Source organism: Macaca thibetana, chromosome 9, assembly GCF_024542745.1.
Source record: "Macaca thibetana thibetana isolate TM-01 chromosome 9, ASM2454274v1, whole genome shotgun sequence".
Taxonomy (NCBI): Eukaryota; Metazoa; Chordata; class Mammalia; order Primates; family Cercopithecidae; genus Macaca; species Macaca thibetana.
Window position 1 is genome coordinate 79,253,140 of NC_065586.1, and position 21,042 is coordinate 79,274,181.

Below are 21,042 nucleotides of genomic sequence, written 5' to 3' on the forward strand. Positions count from 1 at the left end.
TGTAAAGAAAAATTATTAAAGGAATACTTGATAGTTATTCATAAACACCTGAAGTCTGGCATCAGTTAAATGGATTAAACTTGCTCTGTACCTACAAAAAGTTCCATAATCAGTTTTCAACTTGATAAAATGTGATGGGGTATACATATTCTCATTGAAATCCCCTCTAAAGTATAATGGAGATTTTTAAACAAAATTAATGTGAAGATACTATGTAAATAATATATTTGTGTCATAAAACTTTAGAGTTGGAATAACTGTATAATTTCCATTAATTCTTCTTAAATATTAGGTTTTGGTAAAGGTATGTTATAGATTTACATGTGTAAAAACTATCCAAACTTATTTTAAACACCTCTACTATCACCTTCAGTTCTATTTATGGTCAACTTAATAGATTTATGTAGGTCCCAAGCTATTAGAGAAAATGACAAAATAATTTTTAGTTTAACTTTCCAAAATGCAGATGCTTATTGTATAAATAAAACTCTTTCCAAATGATTTGACCAGAATTCATAAAGCAGAAACATCTGTTGTTCAGACTCATCCAAACTATACCTTATTCTGTATTCTGTATTTATAAACCACAAAAGATAATGCTCACTAGTTGAAGTCTATAGACTTTCATGCATTATTTATGAAGTCAGTAAAAATTTCAAGTATTTGCATAATAATTGATGTTAGCAATAAGAATATGACTTTATAAATAGTTTCCAAGTGCCAATAAATGCCAGTAGTGGAGATAAACAGAAAAAGGTGATTTTATCACACCTGATTTAATGCTGTTTTTCTTTTATATTTCAACAGTCAGTGGAATCTTGGCAATAACAAAGAGAGAAACAAATTTTACATTGTTAAAAATAACATTTAGATTATATTTTGTATGTGAGAATGTGCAGATATTGAGTATAAGAATTCTACATTTTTGAGTTAGATGAGTTTAGATATGTTTTGAATAATTTAACTTTGAGAGAATTCTGTACATTCACTAAAGGAAACATTCACATTAAATTGTGCATCTTTATCAGTTAATAAATCTAACTGATAACTTTGGAATACACCTTTTGGCAAAGCTATATTATTATGTTTTAATTGTACTGAATAGGTGTGAGAAGCATTTTGTTTACAGAGCATTTGTAAAATAAAAAGTGATTAACTGTGGATAATCTGTGTTTGTTTTCCTTTGAATGTGGAGATGACAGAAGTAAATATCATAGATGCCATGAGATTTTTTTTTAATTGAAGCTAGTAAATTCCCTTTGTTTATGGGTAACCCTATATAACTGAGTAAAGTTATTCTCTGTAAATGTCATTCATATCTTTATATATTGGTCATGATTATTTATATTTGTCTTTAGTAACTTTGGTAAAAGAGGCAGTTTTAATTTAAGGAAGCCATAGACCAGGCGGCTTTAGAAATTTTATTATCCTATTAAATCTAAGAAGCCATAGGAATGATATGTGGGGCAAAATAAAAAGTTTAGTTAAATGACAAACCTTATTTGGAATATAAATAAGTTAAAAAAGTAAACAAAAAAAGGAAGAAACTATAAATAAATTACCAAAAAAAAAAAAAAAATACACTCTTATTTTATGAAACCATGTCCTGATTCCATTTCATTAGTTGGTCCAATCTTCAACGTCTTTTGCAACTCACATTACTTGACAGGAAGCCCAAGAAAATATTTTCAGTAGAAAAAGGAATAGTCATCTGCCACTTCAAACTTGCTTCTAAAAGGGGAAATGGTTTTCCCTAGAGGTTTGCTTCTCTTTTCTTTATTTGAGCTAACACCACATCTCACTATTTTCAAAACCTATTCAAACCTTGGGAGGATCTAGGCTTTTCAAGAACTCTCTATACTGATGATACAGTGCATAGTTTTCCTTAAGTCAACAGCAAGAGGCGAAATAAGTAATTCACATTTGTAGCTTCTATGTATGTTTGTCTCTCAGTATCCATAGGGGATGGATTCCAGGACCTGCTGCCCCACCTCCCATCCCCCAACAGATACCAAAATGCAGATGCTCAAATCCTTGGCCGGGCGCGGTGGCTCAAGCCTGTAATCCCTGCACTTTGGGAGGCCAAGACGGGAGGATCACGAGGTCAGGAGATCGAGACCATCCTGGCTAACATGGTGAAACCCCGTCTCCACTAAAAATTACAAAAAACTAGCCGGGCGCCGTGGCGGGCGCCTGTAGTCCCAGCTACTCGGGAGGCTGAGGCAGGAGAATGGTGTAAACCTGGGAGGCGGAGCTTGCAGTGAGCTGAGATCCGGCCACTGCACTCCAGCCTGGGCAACAGAGCGAGACTCCGTCCCAAAAAAAAAAAAAAAGGCCTAGTATTTGCATATAACCTACTTATATTCTCTCATGTATTTTAAATCCTTTTTAGATTCCTTGTAATACTTAATACAATGTAAATGCTGTACAAATTGTTGTTATGCTGTATTGCTTAGGGATAAACAGCAATAAAAATGTTTGTACATTTTTCTTGTTATTGGAATCTTTCTCAAAACCCACAGCTCAGTTTTTGCTACCCAGTTTTGAGGCATATTCTGATTAGTGAATAAAGTCAGGTAGAACACTCTCCTTTCATGCAGCCCATCCATTTTTCCTTATGAATATTTCCTATCCAAAGTTGTTAATTGAACTCGTGGATAGAGAAAGTTATATTTATCAGGAGCAAGCAAGAAAACTGTGTGTGGCAACGATGTTTCTCTAGAATTTTATCTCAGTGTGTGTGTGTGTGTGTTTTTTACTTTATTTGGTGAATACTAGGAAACTCTACACCATTCCTGCCCCTAGTAATTTATGGATATCAAGACTGAAAGGAAATGAAACAAATTTATTACTTACATGGTATTATTACCTACTAAAGGGCAAAATAATCCACAACAAAAAGCCTTCAGGTTCAGTGAGAAGTGAAACCTAAGGAAGAGGCAGTGGAGTTCTGGTATTTAATGGGGTTAAGGGTTGGATCCAAGTGAGTCCCTTACCCTCAGCTCCAATAGGTGAGGATTTAAATGGTTTGAACTTCCCTGCCATAGCCAAAGGAGAGGGACTCTGAGTTTTCTTACTGCTTGCCTACATGTGCGGAAAAAGAAAAAAAGGGGAAGATGGCCGAATAGGAGCAGCTCCAGTCTCCAACTCCCAGCGCGAGTGACACAGAAGACCGGTGATTTCTGCATTTTCAACTGAGGTACTGGGTTCATCTCACTGGGGAGTGCCGGGCGATCGGTGCTGGTCAGCTGCTGCAGTCCGACCAGCGAGAGCTGAAGCAGGGCGAGGCATCGTCTCACCTGGGAAGCTCAAGGGGGAAGGGAATCCCTTTTCCTAGCCAGGGGAACTGAGACACACAACACCTGGAAAATCGGGTAACTCCCACCCCAATACTGCACTTTAAGCAAACAGGCACACCAGGAGATCATATCCCACACCTGGCCGGGAGGGTCCCACACCCACGGAGCCTCCCTCATTGCTAGCACAGCAGTCTGCCATATCGCGGCAAGGCAGCAGCGAGGCTGGGGGAGGGGCGCCCGCCATTGCTGAGGCTTAAGTAGGTAAACAAAGCTGCTGGGAAGCTCAAACTGGGTGGAGCTCACAGCAGCTCAAGGAAACCTGCCTGTCTCTGTAGACTCCACCTCTGGGGACAGGGCACAGTAAAAAATAACAAAAACAGCAGAAACCTCTGCAGACACAAACGACTCTGTCTGACAGCTTTGAAGAGAGCAGTGGATCTCCCAACATGGAGGTTGAGATCTGAGAAGGGACAGACTCCCTGCTCAAGTGGGTCCCTGACCCCTGAGTAGCCTAACTGGGAGACATCCCCCACTAGGGGCAGTCTGACACCCTACACCTCACAGGGTGGAGTACACCCCTGAGAGGAAGCTTCCAAAGCAAGAATCAGACAGGTACACTCGCTGTTCAGCAATATTCTATCTTCTGCAGCCTCTACTGCTGATACCCAGGCAAACAGGGTCTGGAGTGGACCTCAAGCAATCTCCAACAGACCTACAGCTGAGGGTCCTGACTGTTAGAAGGAAAACTATCAAACAGGAAGGACACCTACACCAAAACCCCATCAGTACATCACCATCATCAAAGACCAGAGGCAGATAAAACCACAAAGATGGGGAAAAAGCAGGGCAGAAAAGCTGGAAATTCAAAAAATAAGAGCGCATCTCCTCTGGCAAAGGAGCGCAGCTCATCGCCAGCAATGGATCAAAGCTGGACGGAGAATGACTTTGACGAGATGAGAGAAGAAGGCTTCAGTCCATCAAACTTTTCAGAGCTAAAGGAGGAATTACGTACCCAGCGCAAAGAAACTAAAAATCTTGAAAAAAAAGTGGAAGAATTGATGGCTAGAGTAATTAATGCAGAGAAGGTCATAAACGAAATCAAAGAGATGAAAACCATGACACGAGAAATACGTGACAAATGCACAAGCTTCAGTAACCGACTCAATCAACTAGAAGAAAGAGTATCAGCGATTGAGGATCAAATGAATGAAATGAAGCGAGAAGAGAAACCAAAAGAAAAAAGAAGAAAAAGAAATGAACAAAGCCTGCAAGAAGTATGGGATTATGTAAAAAGACCAAATCTACGTCTGATTGGGGTGCCTGAAAGTGAGGGGGAAAATGGAACCAAGGTGGAAAACACTCTTCAGGATATCATCCAGGAGAACTTCCCCAACCTAGTAGGGCAGGCCAACATTCAAATCCAGGAAATACAGAGAACGCCACAAAGATACTCCTCGAGAAGAGCAACTCCAAGACACATAATTGCCAGATTCACCAAAGTTGAAATGAAGGAAAAAATCTTAAGAGCAGCCAGAGAGAAAGGTCGGGTTACCCACAAAGGGAAGCCCATCAGACTAACAGCAGATCTCTCGGCAGAAACTCTCCAAGCCAGAAGAGAGTGGGGGCCAATATTCAACATTCTTAAAGAAAAGAATTTAAAACCCAGAATTTCATATCCAGCCAAACTAAGTTTCATAAGTGAAGGAGAAATAAAATCCTTTACAGATAAGCAAATGCGTAGAGATTTTGTCACCACTAGGCCTGCCTTACAAGAGACCCTGAAGGAAGCACTCAACATGGAAAGGAACAACCGGTACCAGCCATTGCAAAAACATGCCAAAATGTAAAGACCATAGAGGCAAGGAAGAAACTGCATCAACTAACGAGCAAAATAACCAGTTAATATCATAATGGCAGGATCAAGTTCACACATAACAATCTTAACCTTAAATGTAAATGGACTAAATGCTCCAATTAAAAGACATAGACTGGCAAACTGGATAAAGAGTCAAGACCCATCAGTCTGCTGTATTCAGGAGACCCATCTCATACGCAGAGACATACATAGGCTCAAAATAAAGGGATGGAGGAAGATTTACCAAGCAAATGGAGAACAAAAAAAAGCGGGGGTTGCAATACTAGTCTCTGATAAAACAAACTTTAAACCATCAAAGATCAAAAGAGACAAAGAAGGCCATTACATAATGGTAAAGGGATCAATTCAACAGGAAGAGCTAACTATCCTAAATATATATGCACCCAATACAGGAGCACCCAGATTCATCAAGCAAGTCCTTAGAGACTTACAAAGAGACTTAGACTCCCATACAATAATAATGGGAGACTTCAACACTCCACTGTCAACGTTAGACAGATCAACGAGACAGAAAGTTAACAAGGATATCCAGGAATTGAACTCATCTCTGCAGCAAGCAGACCTAATAGACATCTATAGAATTCTCCACCCCAAATCAACAGAATATACATTCTTCTCAGCACCACATCGTACTTACTCCAAAATTGACCACGTAATTGGAAGTAAAGCACTCCTCAGCAAATGTACAAGAACAGAAATTATAACAAACTGTCTCTCAGAACACAGTGCAATCAAACTAGAACTCAGGACTAAGAAACTCAATCAAAACTGCTCAACTACATGGAAACTGAACAACCTGCTCCTGAATGACTACTGGGTACATAACGAAATGAAGGCAGAAATAAAGATGTTCTTTGGAACCAATGAGAACAAAGATACAACATACCAGAATCTCTGGGACACATTTAAAGCAGTGTGTAGAGGGAAATTTATAGCACTAAATGCCCACAAGAGAAAGCAGGAAAGATCTAAAATTGACACTCTAACATCGCAATTAAAAGAACTAGAGAAGCAAGAGCAAACACATTCAAAAGCTAGCAGAAGGCAAGAAATAACTAAGATCAGAGCAGAACTGAAGGAGATAGAGACACAAAAAACCCTCCAAAAAAATCAACGAATCCAGGAGTTGGTTTTTTGAAAAGATCAACAAAATTGACAGACCACTAGCAAGACTAATAAAGAAGAAAAGAGAGAAGAATCAAATCGACGCAATTAAAAATGATAAAGGGGATATCACCACTGACCCCACAGAAATACAAACTACCATCAGAGAATACTATAAACACCTCTACGCAAATAAACTGGAAAATCTAGAAGAAATGGATAATTTCCTGGACACTTACACTCTTCCAAGACTAAACCAGGAAGAAGTTGAATCCCTGAATAGACCAATAGCAGGCTCTGAAATTGAGGCAATAATTAATAGCCTACCAACCAAAAAAAGTCCAGGACCAGATGGATTCACAGCTGAATTCTACCAGAGGTACAAGGAGGAGTTGGTACCATTCCTTCTGAAACTATTCCAATCAATAGAAAAAGAGGGAATCCTCCCTAACTCATTTTATGAGGCCAACATCATCCTGATACCAAAGCCTGGCAGAGACACAACAAAAAAAAAAGAGAATTTTAGACCAATATCCCTGATGAACATCGATGCAAAAATCCTCAGTAAAATACTGGCAAACCAGATTCAGCAACACATCAAAAAGCTTATCCACCATGATCAAGTGGGCTTCATCCCTGGGATGCAAGGCTGGTTCAACATTCGCAAATCAATAAACATAATCCAGCATATAAACAGAACCAAAGACAAGAACCACATGATTATCTCAATAGATGCAGAAAAGGCTTTTGACAAAATTCAACAGCCCTTCATGCTAAAAACGCTCAATAAATTCGGTATTGATGGAAGGTACCTCAAAATAATAAGAGCTATTTCTGACAAACCCACAGCCAATATCATACTGAATGGGCAAAAACTGGAAAAATTCCCTTTGAAAACTGGCACAAGACAGGGATGCCCTCTCTCACCACTCCTATTCAACATAGTGTTGGAAGTTCTGGCTAGGGCAATTAGGCAAGAGAAAGAAATCGAGGGTATTCAGTTAGGAAAAGAAGAAGTCAAATTGTCCCTGTTTGCAGATGACATGATTGTATATTTAGAAAACCCCATTGTCTCAGCCCAAAATCTCCTTAAGCTGATAAGCAACTTCAGCAAAGTCTCAGGATACAAAATTAATGTGCAAAAATCACAAGCATTCTTATACACCAGTAACAGACAAACACAGAGCCAAATCATGAATGAACTTCCATTCACAATTGCTTCAAAGAGAATAAAATACCTAGGAATCCAACTTACAAGGGATGTAAAGGACCTCTTCAAGGAGAACTACAAACCACTGCTCAGTGAAATAAAAGAGGACACAAACAAATGGAAGAACATACCATGCTCATGGATAGGAAGAATCAATATCGTGAAAATGGCCATACTGCCCAAGGTAATTTATAGATTCAATGCCATCCCCATCAAGCTACCAATGAGTTTCTTCACAGAATTGGAAAAAACTGCTTTAAAGTTTATATGGAACCAAAAAAGAGCCCACATCTCCAAGACAATCCTAAGTCAAAAGAACAAAGCTGGAGGCATCACGCTACCTGACTTCAAAATATACTACAAGGCTACAGTAACCAAAACAGCATGGTACTGTTACCAAAACAGAAATATAGACCAATGGAACAGAACAGAGTCCTCAGAAATAATACCACACATCTACAGCCATCTGATCTTTGACAAACCTGAGAGAAACAAGAAATGGGGAAAGAATTCCCTATTTAATAAATGGTGCTGGGAAAATTGGCTAGCCATAAGTAGAAAGCTGAAACTGGATCCTTTCCTTACTCCTTATACGAAAATTAATTCAAGATGGATAGAGACTTAAATGTTAGACCTAATACCATAAAAATCCTAGAGGAAAACCTAGGTAGTACCATTCAGGACATAGGCATGGGCAAAGACTTCATGTCTAAAACACCAAAAGCAACGGCAGCAAAAGCCAAAATTGACAAATGGGATCTCATTAAACTAAAGAGCTTCTGCACAGCAAAAGAAACTACCATCAGAGTGAACAGGCAACCTACAGAATGGGAGAAAATTTTTGCAATCTACTCATCTGACAAAGGGCTAATATCCAGAACCTACAAAGAACTCAAACACATTTACAAGAAAAAAACAAACAACCCCATCAAAAAGTGGGCAAAGGATATGAACAGACATTTCTCAAAAGAAGACATTCATACAGCCAACAGACACATGAAAAACTGCTCATCATCACTGGCCATCAGAGAAATGCAAATCAAAACCACAATGAGATACCATCTCACACCAGTTAGAATGGCAATCATTAAAAAGTCAGGAAACAACAGGTGCTGGAGAGGATGTGGAGAAATAGGAACACTTTTACACTGTTGGTGGGATTGTAAACTAGTTCAACCATTATGGAAAACAGTATGGCGATTCCTCAAGGATCTAGAACTAGATGTACCATATGACCCAGCCATCCCATTACTGGGTATATACCCAAAGGATTATAAATTATGCTGCTATAAAGACACATGCACACGTATGTTTATTGCAGCACTATTCACAATAGCAAAGACTTGGAATCAACCCCAATGTCCATCAGTGACAGATTGGATTAAGAAAATGTGGCACATATATACCATGGAATACAATGCAGCCATAAAAAAGGATGAGTTTGTGTCCTTTGTAGGGACATGGATACAGCTGGAAACCATCATTCTCAGCAAACTATCACAAGAACAGAAAACCAAACACCGCATGTTCTCACTCATAGGTGGGAAATGATCCATGAGATCACTTGGACTCAGGAAGGGGAACATCACACACCGGGGCCTATCATGGAGAGGGGGGAGGGGGGAGGGATTGCATTGGGAGTTATACCTGATGTAAATGACGAGTTGATGGGTGCTGACGAGTTGATGGGTGCAGCACACCAACATGGCACAAGTATACATATGTAACAAACCTGCACGTTATGCACATGTACCCTAGAACTTAAAGTATAATAATAATAAATAAATTTTAAAAAATAAATAAAATAAAAAAATAATAAATAAATAAAAATTCTAAAAAAAAAAAAAGGAAAAAAAGGGAGGAGGAGGCCTTCAAAGTGGTTGGCAGTTAACAGTACCAATAGAGTGAAACTCTTTATCACGCTTTGAGAGAAACTTCGAGAAATAAAAATAGGAGATGTAGTCCACAGACACTTAGGAAATTCACATTGTGTCCGAAAGACTTAGCATCCATTCATCTAGAAGTTGAAGAAAAATAGAAACTGGGTTTGACTAAATGACAGTATGACTGCTATATATAAGACATTTTCTAGCCTTTCAGAGAAGAAAGTTAAGAGTACATGAAAAGATTATTACTGTCCCTGTTTGCCTTTGAAGATTACAGAGGATTACAGTCAGCATGCAGAGGCAATATTGTTGTAACTTACAGTTTTAACAATGAATTCTATTGCTAGAATTTCCTTTTATTAATGTTTTCCTTTTATTAATGTTTTCCATAAGAGAATTACTACAGTTCTGATTATTGTTTCCAGCATGGACCTTAGAACCTCATGTTTCCATTAGGTTCTTCTTAATTATGTACACTAGGAGGAAATGGAGGGAATTTCATTATTCTATTCTAAAACTTACCCCCTCCCAATTTAAAAATGGAATGTTTGAATACTGGTATGTAAACGATTCATGATACTTTCAGCCTCAGTTACTTGGGACAATAATAAAACACTCAGTCATCTAAGGCATGATTAATGAATGCCCTTGAACTTAGCTTCTTCTCTTCCTTCCTCTGATTACTTTCCTTTGTGTGTGTCACAGCTCCTGATGAACACAGACAATAGATAAGACAACCACATTAATGTTTCAAAACACTTTATAATTTGTTTAAAATTACAGTTTGAAGTTAAGTTGGGGAACCAGATGCCCTTTTACACGGGGAAATAATAAATGGTATGCTTTAATTATGTATGTGGCCCAATTATCATGAGTAATAAGCGAAGCAGTATTTTTAAAGGTTAGAGAAGTTCTGTATATATCAGAGTGGAGAAACTTTAACATTCTAAAACTGAATAAAATATTTTCTTAAGAAGAAAGATTTTACAACATATGGGATATCTGTAGGAAAAAAATTGAGTAATATACTTTTTCAAGATTTTATTTAAGGATATTTCTTTCCACATTAGGTAGTTCACAGATAATACTGGTTTTGTTTACAAAGTCTTTCTTGTCAAATCGAAATTCATACAGAAATTCATGTGAAATATTGATTGGCTATCCTTTTACAATTTACTTGATAAACTCTAAGTAGCCCAGAATTCAAGCCTAGAGGACTCTGACCAGTATTATCTTCATCTTTTAAGCTAAGAAATAATATTCCAAACCTATTTCTTAGATTGTTACTACCATTTGACCCTTTATAAGCTGTTATGTTTCAATTTATTCAAATAACATATAATTGTCCAATAAGTTTGGATTGCCTCAGTAACAGATCAGTAACAGTAAATGGTTAATGGACCTTAAAAAGGAAAGAAATCCTATCATGTGCAACAACACGTATGAACCTGGGAGACTTTATGTCAAGTGAAATACGCCAGGCACTTAAAAGACAACATGACATAATCTCACTTATATGTAGCATTTAAATAAGTAAAACTCATAGATACAGAGAGTTAATTGGTAGTCATCAGAAGCTAGGGCTTGGGGAAATTGAAGAGATGTTGTTCAAAAGACACCAAATTCTAGTTAGCCAGGAGGAGTAAGTTTGAAAAATTGATTGCACATCATGGTGACTATGGTGGATAAAAATACATTTATATTTGAAAATTGCCAATAGAGTAGATTTTAAGTATTCTCACCACACACAGAGACAAAATAGTAAGTAGGTGAAGATGTTGTAGAGGCCCATATTCAGGCTCATGTACCTGATGCTCAGTTGAAGCCAAACACTAACACACCAATGTCTGGGGATAGATAAAAGTGTATTCCATTTGGCCAAAGTGGGAACGGGGCAAGATCTCTCAGATAAGTCTTAACAATAAGACAAAGCAGAGAGGTTTTTGTTTGTTTTTGTTGTTGTTGTTGTTGTTGTTGTTGTTGTTGTTTGCAGCTAGAGAGTAAGAGGGGGAGTTTTAGGGAACCAATGGGAAAGTTTGTGTTTCTTTAATCTCTGATAACATCCTGAACAACCAGACTTCTGGGCCTCAGCAGTTAGTTGCAACATCCTTATAGGCATTCATTCCTTTTGCATATGTTTTTTGTTACCTTGAATTTATCTTCTCCTGCTTGACAAAGAAACAGTACAACAGCAGTTTGCGATTGTATTGTGAGAACAAGGCATGTTGGCTTCTGTGCAAGCAAGCAACAGCCTAATCCGACTTCGTTTTTTTGTTGTTGTTGTTATCTCAGTCACTAAAAATACTAAGGTACTGAAATCTAAAGGGACCCAATTACAAGGTAATGCACATATTAAATATGCATATGTTAAATAGCTTGATTTAGCCATTGAAAAATATATGTATACTTTAAGACATCATGTAGTACATCTTAAATATGTATAATTTATTTGTCAATTAACAAATAATTCAAAAAGAAGAAAACATTAATAGGAAGACTCACAAAGATGAGATAACAGGAAATGATAAAGAAAGAAGAGGAAAAAGGTCAATACAGTTTCAAAGAATGAAACATAAACAGAATCAACAGTGGTATTTTTGATATGATCTTGAAAGTTAGCAAAGGAAAAAAATTACACGAACAATCTAGTTTTATAAATATTGATCTAGAGACACAACAGACAATAGTTCAGACTATGTTTGAATATAAGAGAATGTAGTTAAATATCAGTTTGGAAACTTCATTTGGAAAATATTAACATATAGTGAATAGTTCCACACTTCATAACAGAAAATTTCTCTAGATGAAAAATATAGACAGAAAGCAGCCAAAAACTAGTATTTGAACTTTTTGTAGTATCATTACAACTAATGTTTTGTGAACTAGTTTGTTTTTGGAAATGCTGGGCCTAAGAATCAAAGGAGAAACATATGAAGCCTTTTTACTTTTAAGCCAGGTGAGAAAATAAAATCTGCCTTTTACTTTCTCATGAGTCCCAAAAGGGGTGAGAATTTAAAAAAAGAAAATGAAAGACCTGATCATCATAGCATATACAGTGTTGTGAAGGTAGATGTAGTAAAATATATTATCATCTAAAAAAGCACTGAAGAAACTGAAATGCAACCTGCTGATGAAGATACGTATGGAAAAGAGATATGAAATAAGTGCTTTTGGAAAAGAAGATAACAATAAAAGGATTTCTGTGAAAAGACTAAAAACACAAAGTCAAATAAAATACTTGACAGAATTTAAATAATAGACACCAGCTGCATGGGTTTTAAGATTTTGGTGAAGGAAAAATGTAAGAAAATATTTAAAAATAATATTCTAGAAAAGTAAGAAATATACAGACATTCAGCAATATCTAATGATTTGATTTCACAGAAAAAAAATAGACATTTATTAGAAACTGTGTTTATAAGGAAACCACAGAATGAGAAGAATCCTTAACCCTACTCAACTTTAACAATTATGATACATCGAATTAACTTTTGATGGCAAAAGTGATGATGACATTTTTTTTAAAGTAACCTAGCCTAAAGTACACTCTTAACCACTATCATTTGGACAATTTTTTAAAAGCTCTTGTGTTGTGTCCAATAGCAAGCTCATAAGTGGAAACTTATTGGGCATTCAGGAGCAAACTGGTGATATGGAATTGGATTCTCTTTTTTTCTGTTTTTATTCTCAACAAAATTTTACTTCTACCTCCTACTAAGAAAGATCTGCTTCTATTCATTTCCTGTATAGTTTGGTATGTGAATAAAATATGAAAACAAAAACAAAATAAAAGATAGCTAAATTTTACATACACTTTCATAGCATTTATGGATAAAAAAATAAAGAAAAGAAAAAAATTACAAGCAAAACAATTGAGAAGTGAAAAGTCAAGGGCTTTGATTCAGAGAAGCAGAATGCTGGGGTGAGAATCCTCATGACATATGAAAAGATGGAACCCAGGACACACAGTAGATAATTGGCAATTGAGAAAAGGAGAAACATCTCCATGGAAACAGTAGAGAATGATTTTTTCATTGACCTTAGGAGAAAGAAATCTATCTTAATTTTGTCAGATTAAGTAAGGATTTCTGTGGCCATATAAAAATGTGTAATACAATATAAGAAAGTACTTTCCTCACATGTAGTTAAAGATGGACAATTGTTCTGATAAAAAATAGGCTTAGAGCTAATCTTGCTGCCAGAGTTTAGGAAAATAAATAGAATGGTCCTATTAAATGCCAGGTACTAGACTAGACCAAGGTGCTCATGCCATCACTGGCAAATAGTAAGCTCACGGTCATCTTGAATAACTGCAATATTAATAGATGTTTCAGGAAAAACTGTATAATTTAGAGCAATGGATAAACGTGTAATGGTATGACAAGTTTCTGTGCTAGTTTATGAGTGTTTTAGATTAAAGAGAGTTAGGTCAGTCTGCCAGGTACTCCCACAGTTGAAACTGTATGAAATTAAAATACTCAGATTTCAGAAGAAAATGTGTACAGCGAGATGTGATTTACAGAATAAAATCTTTCTATTTGAAGGAATATATAGTGGGAATGCCTAGAAAATGGTCTGGAAAGAATGATAATAAATTGATGCAATTCTTTATCTGGCTACTCTAGGTCAGGGAGTATGGATCATCCGTGAGTGTGTCTACAAAGAGCAAAAGGAGGGTAATACTATGGGGACTCTTGCATGTGCCATGCACACTATAGTCTATGTGAAAGCTGCTCCCCGGAATCATGTAGTGTACAATCTTCCCTTTGGCAATGGGATGGGTAATGGTTATGATGTGAAGCAAACTCTTTGTTTATACTCTCTATACATTACTTTTTGTTTTTATAGCAAGATTTTTTTCAGATACCAATTTTATAATGAGTGAGAATGCTAATGAGGGACAGAAATACCAGGTAAATATTCCCCTACTTCTTGTTTGTTGCAGAGTGTTACCGTATTACGTAGACATCTTGAATTAGTTTTAAAAAGAATGAAGTTTTTTTTTTTCTTCTCACAATGCTATTATTTCAAGGAGGAAGACATGTGAAGACTGTGTATGTAGATTCAATAAGATTTTAAACACATGCATGTAAACTTGGCCTGCAAGAGGCACTTGGATCTAGAGAGGCTGGCAGCATATAGCAGAACTTTATCATTGCTTAGAGCTCTGATACAGAAATTATGAGCTGCGAGAAGAAACAATGGTGAGCTGATGTAAGTGAGAGCAGCCAGGTTAATTAATTAGGACTCTCAGTAAACACTAGAACAAAAATAAAGAAGACAGGAATCCACTAGAACAAAATAGAAGCCAAGGAGTCATTACCCACCCATAGACCCAATAACAATAGATGATCAATTTTGATAAGAAAATTAGAAGCAGGAGAGAAGTTAGCATTTTATGAAAAACAAAGAGCTTGTAGTCAGTCCGACAGATGGATGTTTAATTCTTGAATCCTCTATTTACAGGTGCTACTATAACTTCCTCTGTGAATTTGTTTCCATATAAGGGATATAATAACTATTATTTTATGCAGATATTTTGTTGTGTTGTTGATACGTTTGTGTGAGTTACTTGAATACTATATCTAAGTGCCTAGTATATTTTCTGGCACACAGATGTTTATTAAAGGGTGGGCCTCTATCTCTACCAACATCTAATATGAAAAAAATTCCCATTTCCAAAGGTCTTCAGAAGATGAGTATGAACTCATCTTAGAGTTGAAGAATATATCAGAGAGGAACAGGTATGAAAGAGATTCCAATCTATGTATTTCATGTAAAAAGATATTTAATATAGGGACTAAGAAGGAGACTTATCTCCTGATTAGATGGTGTGCATAGGCAAAGAAAGGAAAAAACAATTGCCGCTATTTTCACAAAGGCAGAAAATGCAATAATTATGGAAAAGTTGCTAACAATGATTTCAGATGCTTGTCAAACTTAAACAGGAGGTCACCAGAAAAAAGCTCTAAACCTCTTCTTTATGCCATCCACATCTTACACTCATGGCCTTATTTAGCATAATTTCACCTGGAGCTCTCTTGTACTGAGATCCTAGAAAATGTAGTGTCTAGGTTTCTCCTTTGTAATTTAAAGAATACTTCAGAAGTTGGAAGATCCTAGAAAATGTAGTGTCTAGGTTTCTCCTTTGTAATTTAAAGAATACTTCAGAAGTTGGAAGATGAGTAGATAACAGGAAACCTTTTACAGGATTCAACTTGATGAATTTAGATATAATAAATAATGATATTTCCTAACCACAAGTCGGGTTTTTTAACTACAGAAAGCCAACACACTGGGTTTTCCCTTCTTACTACCCACTGTAGTTACAGTTAAATAATAAATGTTGTAGTCTTTATTACTTGATTTTCTTACAAGACATTTACACTTAGTGCAGACAGATAGTAGATCTGTGTATTTTAATCATGTTTTAAGCATCCAGAACTTCAGTTAATCAAATAAATAAATATTTTTTTCTTAAAATGAAACAATCTGCACATATACAACTCCACTCTGAAGAAAGGCAATTATTTACATAATTATAGGAATTTCTGCATAATTATGTAAATAATTGCCTTTCTTCAGAGTGGAGTTGTATATGTGCAGATTGTTTCATTTTAAGAAAAACAAATAGTATTTGTTATAATAAAAAAGACTTTATATATATAAAACCTTTAAGGCTTTTTGTTTTTTTAAGAAAAGATGACTATCCCTCCAAAAGTAGCACATAGTTTCTACCTGTTGTATAACCAACACTTTATGAATTTATGGATTTAATCCACTGTTTATCCCCAAGATTTCTGTGATCCCAAGTCCAATATAGTCAAGGCTGAAGATCAAAGTACTTACACTTTACCCTCACTACACCCCTTGCTTTTTATACCCCACCAAATACCACGTCCCAAAAGTTGCTGTAAGAAGAATAATTTACCTACATACATGACCATTAGGATTCAGCCTTGAAGCAGACATGCAAGAAAATACAATATTCCATCCTATGGCAACTTTTCTTTACTTGTACACTAATTATTTAATTATACACTAATATTTTTAATTATATGCTAATATTTATCAGGGATCCATTATAAAATATGCTATTAATTCCCTTGATGGTGGGAGCAGATAGGAATATATGGTTTCATCTCTTGAACCTCCTCTGTGCTCTCTTATCTCAAGTTTATTTCATTAGTCAATTAATCTTCTGTTACTATGTCTCTAGGTCCCCCTACCTTTCCCTGTCTCTCAATCACTGTGGTTTATTATTCCTTATCACTCTCATAATACATGACAGAAGCTATGTTTCCTCACTAAGACATATCCTGGGAAGTCAATAAATACACATTAAGAAGACAAGATTTCTCAACTTTGTTAAGATATGGATTTCTATCATTAATAATTCTGATTTAGCAAACATTTATTGACACCCAATATTTCTAACTTAGTTCATCTCAATGAATTCTGTGGCAACAATTTGGTGTCTGAATAACTTATTGAACTTGCAACAGGTGGTGAATCATTAATGGCAACGTCAAGACGTAAACGTCGCTCCACTGGTTTACCCAAGGCTGCTGTCACATACCAAGCTAGAGTTCAGTTAGAAACTTGCAGATCAGTAACTCCAGAACACTGGCCAGAGGGTCAGAAGAGCTGACTCATGGACATTCTCATTGTAGATAAAGGATTCATAGGATTTAATGGTGGTTCTTATGTCTTTTATTTCTAAAAATTAGCAGTTCCAGCAGTCTCATGATTTAGGTAAAGTTGCTGTTGATTGGGGTAGAATAGTAGAAGTATATTAATAAAAACATCTTTTGAAATTATAAAGTATTCTTTGCACTGCTGAAGTGATTCATGAATGAGAAAATTTGGATTACTAAACATTAATATTTTTTCTAGCTCTCATACCTAGATGAGTCTCAGAAAGGACGGAGTGAAAAGAGATGAGAATGCAACCCCCTCTTAGCAAATGATCAGGCGATTGTGTATTGTTCAATGATTAATTGATATTTTAAAAGGTTTTCAGGAAGACACAGACACTTTTTGTGAATTATGTTCTTAATTCTATAGACACAGCTACTAAAGCGAGAGGGCTTCTTAGTAACAAATTATTTTTACAGTCATCAAAGAGAGGTTAAAATAAGAGAGTAAGATACCTAAGGCCACATGGAGAGTAAATGTCACAGCTGAAAATTTGGCAATGGTTTTGTGATTCTCATCATTTTCTGTTTTGTTTTATCTTGTCTTTTAATATAGACTTCTCTGAATTATTTTACTTCTGATATAGAGTAATATTAGACTAGGCCTTTATTTTTACAAAGTGTAATATTTGTGTTGTTTAATAAATAGGTAGATAAATAAATATGGACCAAAATAGTGAGCAGTTATCATAAATGCTTACATATATAGAAAATTGTTTTTTAATGGATAACCTATATAAAATATTTTTTAATAAACATGTATGGTTCAAGAAGGGCATTTTACATTAAATGTTCAATGTCATTTGAAGAAATTGATTCTCTAAAAGAATATCCACAAAATTTGATACCACATTAAAAAATGTGCCAAATAAATATATTTAGAATCCTCTAGAATTTATGTATTGATTGATGAAATCATAAGGAAAATAATTTTCATATGTAATTTATTAAATGATAAGTGACTTGTCATTTCATTTACTTGGGAAATAGCATAATAAAGTTTTTAGGAGGTTTTCCTCTTACTGGTAATTTTTGAGGTTGAAAAACTTGACTCAGTTTTGAAAATATTTTACGTCCTACCCAAAAGCCACCTGCAAACAGCTTATTTGCATAAGCATTAAACACAAGGGCTTTCATGTTCCTTTTACTTATTAGTGGGATAACAAACCTCCGTTCATTAAGCACAGCATCGTTTTTGTTGTGAATGAAAAATCAGCCAACTTTATGCCACATCTGGCTGCTAATCTATAAGCTTTGAATAAACAGTAGATAGGCAATTGCCAGCATCCATTCTCTTAAATAACGAAATTTTTTTTTCTCCCCAGTCAAAATGCCATTTACTATAATTTCATTTCATTTTTCAAAACAACCAAGACTTTAAAAAGAGATCAGGTTTTATGTTGCAGGATGGAAAACATGTGTTAGATAATCTAAGGATAAATCTATTCGTAGTTCATATGCTAAATCTCTCAATGTCCAGTTGCCCATAAAAGTTCAAATAGTCACTACAGACAGAATACTTTCACTGTATCAAAAACTGGCATTTGCATTGAAAAAGCATTTCTACTCATTTTTGAGAAACCGGTAGCAAAGTTATTAATTTTATGAAAAATCTAGAATCAATCTCAGTGAATAACTTAATGGGTTTTTCGCTGGGCAAAAAGATGAGGGCAGTAACTGCAATAGCTACAAAACATGGCATTTAAAACACTTATTTAAATGCAAAATAACAACTACAGCATCCATAAAATTCAAAGCCCAGCATTACCATTTTTTTCCCCACTGCTTCCAAATGAACCTCATTCTCCTTACTTTAAATCTTCAGAACAGTTGCCTATTAATAGAATTATTAGTCAGACATTTGGGAATATCTTTCAGTGTAGCCGTATGAAAATCTACCAGAGCACACATAAGAAACTCTTTCGGTAATGGAACAGACAGCTATGCCTCATTAAAATGCTTCACCAGATAAACTATAAGAAGACTATTTCTTCTCATAATTTGTTACTTTTTATTAATGAAACCTCCCAATATGATGTCCCTCCCTTTTTTTATTAACAGCAATATCAAATGTTGTCCCCAGATTTATGCATATTGGGTTCTTTTCTTATCTTTCTTAAACTTCAAGTTTATTTAGCCCCCTGTGTCAACTAACATTTTGCTGAATCTTTATACATATTTACCTTATGTATTATTCGCAGCTTTAAAATTCCTATTTTTTCATTGATATTAACTCCTCTTCTAAACTATTTTTCTATATATAATTTATACATATATAGAATGGATACAGAATTTCCTTATATCTCAGATTTTTGTTTATTCCCTATTAAATGATGAGTATCCCTAAATTATAGAAGAATAGTTAAGTCTTTGCAGGATTTAATAAAATGTAGCCAGACAAGTTCTGTGACTCTCCAACCTTCATTGACCTCAATTACCTGTACCCTTATGTAAAGAGAGGACTAGGCATTCTAAGAATTATACAGACAGTGAATTAGTTGCCTAAGTGAGAGTGCTTTCAATTATTTTCTCTACTAAACTTGCTTCCAAATAGGAAGAGCGCTCAAAAAGACTGGGGGCAACTTCGAGAAGGAAAAAATGGGATATCCCGTTTGTGCTGGCACTCAGCATTGCACCCATCCTGCAATGGAACCATGATGAGAAAGTTTGGGGAAAGTTTGATAGGTGTCCTCAAGAGATTCAATATGAAGTTAAACATGGCCCGTTGTTACCTGCTTCTTGCTTTCAAAATTCTAAAGGCTACATGCTCATTGAGGCAACTTTTTATGGCAAGATGGGGAAAGAGAAAAGCTGCCAGATTATTCTTCCCACTTTAGATGAGTGAATATGCTATATATAGGCCAAGTGCATGCCACAGAAGATGTAAGAGGCTTCGGGTATCCACTGGCAAGTGTTTGCAAGAACTCAGCAGGAGAAGAAATTACTCAGGTTAACAAATAGGTAGCACATAGTTACAAAGAACTTACAAATTCACTTCCTGACAGAAGCATATGGTTTCCTGCCTCTCAATAGAAATAAAGATCAGATTATTAAAAAAAAAAAAAAAAAAAAAAAAAAAAAAAAAAAAAAAAAGCTTTTCTCTTTTCTTTTAATTCTTCCTGGTACAATTCTTGTTTTCGCCATTACAATCCTAACAGAGCCATAAACAAAAGAGGAAAATTTGGATAAACAACCACAGGTCTTCCTGTTACATTTCAGTTCTGAACTGGGGTGAGGAACAGGTAGGGAAAATGTTTTAATTTGATTGCAAAATTGTAGTTTTAATTTACATGCAACTAGACCTTTTTAAAACCTGAAAGTAAGTCTAATTTACCAAAAATAGATTTATTGTCTTTCAATTTTGTTGAAACTGTGTTTGGAAATTGCTAGATTGCTGGGGATTGGCTGGAGTTATTGTCAAGTGATGGGAAAAAGAGATTCCAATGAGCATATTTCAAGTTAGTGATGGGAGGGAACAAAACAAGGTATTTCTTCATTTACACCAATAAGTATAACCAACAAATTTGACTGATAAACCTGTTACAGATAATTATAAAAATAAAACAACTAAATGTATCAAGGTGATTGATTGGATTAGTATATTGCATATTCAAGCAGTGATTCATGTCTGCAGAAACCCATCCCCCCAAAAATCTAATCAAACAGTTAATGTGCATCCACGTATTAGATTTAATTGTACACCAGACTAAAATCAGGCATAACTGGATAATAGAGGCACTTTTGATAACAAGATACCATGAGTTGAGACAGTGTGAACCATCAAAACCAATGTAAAAGCTGATTCCTATTTATCATGTTATCATTATATATATGTGGGCTCTATGGTTAAAATTTGAAAAGAGGATAATACTACCAATACTGCTACTGCTAATACTTATAACATTTAATAGCCTAGGATATTGCTGTACATTACTAAAGACTTTATAAACACTGTGCACTTCATCACACT

At 35.6% G+C, this 21,042-nt stretch overlaps 1 protein-coding gene across 3 annotated transcripts in view; it reads left to right on the plus strand.

Annotated features, from left to right (window-relative positions):
* The window catches only part of PCDH15 (protocadherin related 15), a 1,784,920-nt gene that overhangs the window by 1,168,961 nt on the left and 594,917 nt on the right, over window positions 1-21,042 (plus strand). The gene's annotated exons all lie outside the window — the stretch shown is intronic.